This window comes from Elephantulus edwardii, unplaced genomic scaffold (genome assembly GCF_000299155.1).
Source record: "Elephantulus edwardii isolate Elephantulus edwardi_28Jun2011 unplaced genomic scaffold, EleEdw1.0 scaffold00048, whole genome shotgun sequence".
Classification (NCBI taxonomy): domain Eukaryota; kingdom Metazoa; phylum Chordata; class Mammalia; order Macroscelidea; family Macroscelididae; genus Elephantulus; species Elephantulus edwardii.
The window spans coordinates 7805971-7812397 of record NW_006399798.1 but is presented as its reverse complement, the minus strand read 5'-3'; positions in this window follow the sequence as shown (position 1 = coordinate 7812397).

Below are 6427 nucleotides of genomic sequence, written 5' to 3'. Positions count from 1 at the left end.
CAGCATCTGTTAGCTGAAATATGTCAATTGGTATGCCATCTATTCCTTTGGCCTTATTTTTTGTTATTTCCTTCAAAGCATCTTGAACTTCTTCCTTCATCACCATAGGCTCTTGCTCATATGTTGTTTCATGAAATTCTTTTGTGTCTGCCAATTCCTTTCGATACAGTGACTCAGTCTATTCTTTCCATCTTCTTTTAATACTTTCTGGATCATTTAATATTCTGCCAAAAGCATCCTTGATTATAGCAACTCGAGGTTTGAATTTGTTCCTCAGTTATATATCATAAGTTATGGCTAATATTTAGAAGAATGGAAGTTCCACTTAATTATGCTCATATAAAACTTATACCTAGACCAAGAGCTGTTGTTCAAACACAGCAAGGAAACACCTGTTGTTATGTGCCATTTAGTTCACTGTGACTCACCTTAACCATATGAACAATGCCTCTGAATATTGCCCTAACCTGAGCCAACTTCACAGCCTCTGAAAAACTTGACTTAATTACCAAAGTCACTATCTCCTCCAGAGTTGTCTTCTCCTGTACAGACACTCAACCCTTCCAAGCATGATGTCCTTCACCAAAAAGTGGTCACTCTGGGTAGCGTAGACAAAGTAGGTGAAATCGAACTTTTTGAAATGCCTCCTACGAGCAACTTGACTTCACCATTTCCAGGGCTTTTTTTTTTTTTTACCCCCTTGGTAGTCTGTGGTACATTCAATACTCTTCTCCCGCACCACAGCTCAAAGGCATAAAATTTTCTTTTGTCATCCTTTATCATTCATTGTCCAGCTCTCAGATGCATAGCAAGCAATTGAGAAGACAGACCAGGGCCTGGAATATGCATGTCTTAGCCTCTAGACTAACATTTTTTTCTGTTTTGCACTCTGGAGAGGGCTTTGAAAGCAGATTTTGAAAGCAGTTCAACTCATCTGTTGATTTACTGACTGCTCTTGCAGAATGTTCATTGTGAATCTGAGCAAGATGAAATTGTTAACAACCTTGATCTTTTCACCATCTATCATGGTATCGCCCATTGACCTGATGATGAGTCTTTGTTTTCTTGATCTTGAGATGCAATACATATTGAAGGCTGCAGTCTTTGATCTTCGGCAGCAAGCACTTCAAATCCTCCTCCAAGTTTCAGCAACCCATGTTGTGTCATCTGCATAACATATGTTTTTTGGTGAGTCTTCCTCCAATTCTCATTCCACAGTCTTCTTCATAAAGTTCAGCCTCCCAAATGATCTGTTCAGCCTTTAGATTGCAAAGGTATGGAAAAAGGATACATTCCAAATATACCCCTTTATAAAATTTTGAACCACACGGTGTTCCCTTGCTCTGTTCCAGCAACAGCTTCCTGGTCTAGGTATAGGTTTCATGTGGGCACAATTAAGTGTCTTGGGATCCCTTCCCTTCTCAATGTTAGCCATAATTTATTATGATCCACACAGTTAAACGTTTTTGCGTAGTCAATGAAACACAAATAGGCATCCTTCTGGTATTCTCTATTTTCGGCCTTGATCCATCTGATGTCAGCAATATGAGAAGCATGAATGTACAGAAATTGGACATTGTTAAGAAAGAAATGAGACTCATGAATATTGACATACTAAGAATTGGTCAGATGAGATGGATTGGCACGGAACATTTTGAATCACATGAGAATCATATATCTACTATGCCGGAAATGAAAAGATGACGAAAAAATGGAATCACATTCATCATTAAAAAAGACCATTTCCAGATCTGTCTTGAAATACAAGGTTGTGAGCCACAGGATAATATCCATATGTATCCAAAGAACATCGTTCAAATACATACAACTAGAGCCAAAGAAGAGAAATAGATGACTTTGACCAACTTTTTAAATATTTTTATTTTATATTGGTTTGCTTAAAAAGTTTCACACTATCCTTTATTCACATTTGTTTTATACAATAGAAATAAAATATTTTTATTATAGCATGCAAATAACATTCAAATCAGAAAAGTCTTCCAAATCTAGTGTACATTTAAATTAACAACACATCCTAATTTGGACGAATCATATTTTAAGCACTCCAAAGTCACTTGTGGCCAGTGAATTTGGAGGCATAGCACTTCCTGACCTCAAAACCTACTACACAGCAATGGTAACTAAAACAGCATCGTACTGGTACAATGACAGGTACATAAGCCAATGGAGCAGAATTGAGAAACCAGAAACAGACCCAGCTATATATGGTCAACTGATATTTTACAAGGAAATCAGAACCATCAAATGGGGAAATGATAACCTCTTCAATAAATGGTGCTGGCAAAACTGGACTTCTACCTACAGAAAGCTGAAATAGGATCCACACCTCACACCATACACAAAAATCAACTCAAGGTGGATCAGGGACCTGAGAAAAGCCCAAAACCATAACGTTCATAAGAGGCAAACTGGAATCAAGCTTAGAAGCGCTAGTCCAAGGTATAAAGAAACTGCCAAATACAACCAGAAGTGCACAATCTGAAAAGGATAAAATTGATGCTTGGGACTTTCTGAAGATTAAATCTATGTGTGTGTCAAAAACTTTTGCCAACAGGGTGAAAAGAAAACCTACACACTAGGAACAAACATTTGGTAATACCATTTCAGATATTAGTCTTATAACAAAAGTTTACAGAATACTCCTGGGTCTCCACAAGAAAAAGACCGATAACCCAATTACAAAATGGACAAAAGACATGGAAAGAATTTTCACAGAGCAAGGTATTTGAATGGCAAACGGACACATGAAGAAATGCTCCAAATCACTGGCAATAAGAGAGATGCAAATCAAAGCCACAATGAAGTACCATCTCATTCCATTAACAGTGGCAAAGTTTAACAGGGCAGCAAGTAATAAATGTTAGAGAGGATGTGGCGAAAAAGGAACTCTTATACATTGTTGGTGGGATTGTAAAATGGTACAATCATTCTGGAAGGCAGTTTGGCGCTTCCTCAAAAAGCTGAACGTAGAAATTCCATATGACTCAGCTATTTATTGCACTGCTTGGAATATATCCTGAGAAAATGAAAACTGAGGCACAAATGGAGATTTGTACCCCGATGTTCATAGCAGCATTATTCACCATCCCTTAACATTTTTATTATAAAAAATGTCAACTGTGCCTCAACAGAGCGGTGTGATGAGCCCCAGAACCCATCGTGCGGCATCAGCAATTATCAATATGCTGCCACTCTGGCTACACGGGTTCCTCCTCCTACTCCCCACCTCGTCACTTGATTACTGTTTTTAGATACGATTTATATACGTTAAAATACACAGATCTTCACTCTGTGATCTTGACAAATGGATACACCGTATAACCCAAGCCCTTATTATGATATAAAATATTTCCATTTCACCAGAATCATAGGTAATGTCCCTTCCCAGTAAGCACTTCATCAATAATTCTCCACCCCCGCCCCTCAGCCTCCAGGAACCACTGATCTATATTAGTCTCTACGTCTTTGCCTATTCTAGATGCTTCTTATGAGACAGTTCACAGCAAGCCCTGTTGCTAGCCCAAAGCCTGCACCTTTCTGTGGTTCAAATCCTCCAGCCGCCCCACAGAAGAAGACTGTCTCCTCCTGGTGCAACTTACAGACTTGGGACCCTGATGAAAGGTGACGGTGAGTCGAAACCAGCTGGACGGCCATGAGTCACACAGGTGACATTCTCCAATATTTCTCCTTTTGTGCCTTGCTCCTCTCACTTATCAGGATCTTGTCAAGGTAACCTAGTATTAGACTCTAACTTCTTTGTCGTGACTAAACACTAGTCTCCTGTGTGTATAATACTATTTCCCTGTGTGCATAGGCCACAGTTTGTGTATCCCTCCATCTGTTGATAGACACTTGGGCTGTTTTTACTTTGGGGCTGATCTGAACATTGATATATGTGTATCTGTTTGTTATCCTTGCTTTCAAGTCTTTGGGTTATATACTTAGGAGTGGAACTGCTTGTTCACGTGATCATGCTGGGGAGTTCTGGTGAGGCTGTGGTTAAGGCATTGGGCTGCTAACCGAAAAGTCAACAGTTCAAACCCACAGGCACTCTGCAGGAGAAAGATGAAGCCATTTGTTTCCAAAATTATTTGTACTTGAAAACCCGATGGGATAGGTCTTTATCCTGTGGGCCGACTATGATCCAGAATTCATGCAATGGCAGTGGGCTTGTTTTTATTTTGGGGGGTTTTGAGGTGGTAATTCTATGCATTAACTTTTTGAGAAACTGCCAAATGATTTTCCCCATGGCCACACCATTTGCACACTCTCCAGCTGTGGACAAGTGTTTCAATTTCTCTGTATCCTAGCCAATACATGTTTGCTCCCGTGTTTCTGGTAATTACTATCCTGTGGGTGTGAAATACATCTCGCTGTGGGTTTGATCTGTATTTTCCCACCTCCTGGTGACATCAGGCGTCTGTGGATGTGCACGATGGTTATCTGTGTATCATTGGAGAAGTGTCTATTCAAGGCCTTTGTAAAATTTTTAACTGAGTTTTATGTCTTTGTACCATTGAATTATTTGCTGTTATGAACCAGCGGATTGGAACTGACCCATTGCTGATCCTCCGGCGGGTTTTCAGAGGCAGTTAATCACACGGGAGGACATTGCCTGTCCACGGGGAACTGGTGGATTCAACCCTCGAGCCTTTCCACTTGCAGTGCAGCTGTTAGCACTAGGCCACCAGAGTTCCCTAGGCTTCCTTTCTACATGCTGGTGTTGCTGTTGTTAGGTGCTCCAACTTGCAGAAAACTGCGTACACTAGACCCAAGCCATCCTCACAATTTCCTCTGTGCTTATGCCTATTGTTGGAGTCACTGTGTCAATCCATTTGAATATGTACTCTGTATGTACGTAATCTGTATGTATTCAAAATGTATTCTGAATAGTACCCTTATATGATATATAAGGAGTCTTAATGGTGTACTGCATATTGTACTCGACTGCAGCCCAAAAGGTCAATAGTTCAAATTCACTGGCTGATCTGAGGAAGAAAGATGAACAGTCTTCTCCTTAGAAGGTTCACAGCCTTCCAAGCCAAAGGACGGTTGTTCATGAGTCTGGATCACTTGACATCTGTGGACATGGGTGTCAAGGAGCTCTGGTGGCCTAGTGGCAAGAAGCCACCCTAAAATCTTGAAGGCGTGTTGTCTGAGTCCACCAGCTGCTCCGTGGGAGAAGGGTGGACAATCTCCTCCCATGCGATTAACTGCTTCTGAAAACCCACTGGAGGGTCAGCTATGGGTTGGTCCCAACACGATGGTAAAACAACAGCAACAACAACCACGTATGCTTTTCAAATATTCTTTCCCATTGACATAGGTTGCCTTTTCACCTTCTTGATCATCATCCTTGACGCACGACTTTCAAATTTGTATGAAACCCAGTGATTTACCTATTGTTTCTTGTGTTGTTCGTGCTTTTGATGTCATAAGTAAGAATCCATTGTCAATAACAAGAACCTAGAGTTTGATGGTTGTTTTTTACTAATACGTTTCTTTGAAGAGTTTCTTTAGTTCACTGGGACATTTTTTTTGGTCAGTTTTCACAAATAGTGTGATATAGGAGCCCTACTTTATTCTTCTACGATGGAGATCAAGAACCATTCTTTCCCTCATTGAAAGACTTGACATTGTTGCCCAAACCTGTTGGCTATAGACATAAGAATATAGTACATTGATGCACCTGTCTTCTGCAATAGATTGTGAAGAGTCAGAACTGATGTGTGTGGGTAAGGGCTTGGTTTTTCGATGACACCACTACTATATGACTGTAGATTTGTAGTATATTTTTTTAAATGGGCAGCGTGGGTCCTCCTATTTTTATTCTTCTGATTAGATCATTTTAATCGAACTACCCTTATATCCAAAGGCTCTTTCTTCCCTCATCTCTAATTGACTACCAAACCATTCCAAGAAATCTTTTATTTCAGTTACGTACTTTGGGGCATAGAATTGACGGCGGTGCACAATATAGTAATCACCATGTGTCTATTGAAATCAAAATGAACTAAAATTAAATAAAATTCTAATTCAGCTCTTCCACTACCGTAGCCAAGTTTCACGTGGCCAATAGCTTCGTGGGCTATAGCACCGAGCAGAGAAAATAAGAGTATGCCCGTCACCCCCAAAAGTGCCGCTGACAGTTGTTACTCTAGAATGTGTGCTTTTCTCTTTTTGATGGTTTTTACTTCTTTCCTGAGATTTCCCATCTTTCATAATGTGTGGATATTCTTTTAAGTCTTTGAATATATTTCTAATAAGCCACTACCATTTAGCTCACAGCCACCCTAGAGGACACAGTAGGCTGACTGGTCCGTAGGATTTCCAAGGCTGTACATCTTGTGGATGTACATGTGCTCATCTCTCTCCACGGGACAGCTGGTGGTATCAAACTAGCAAC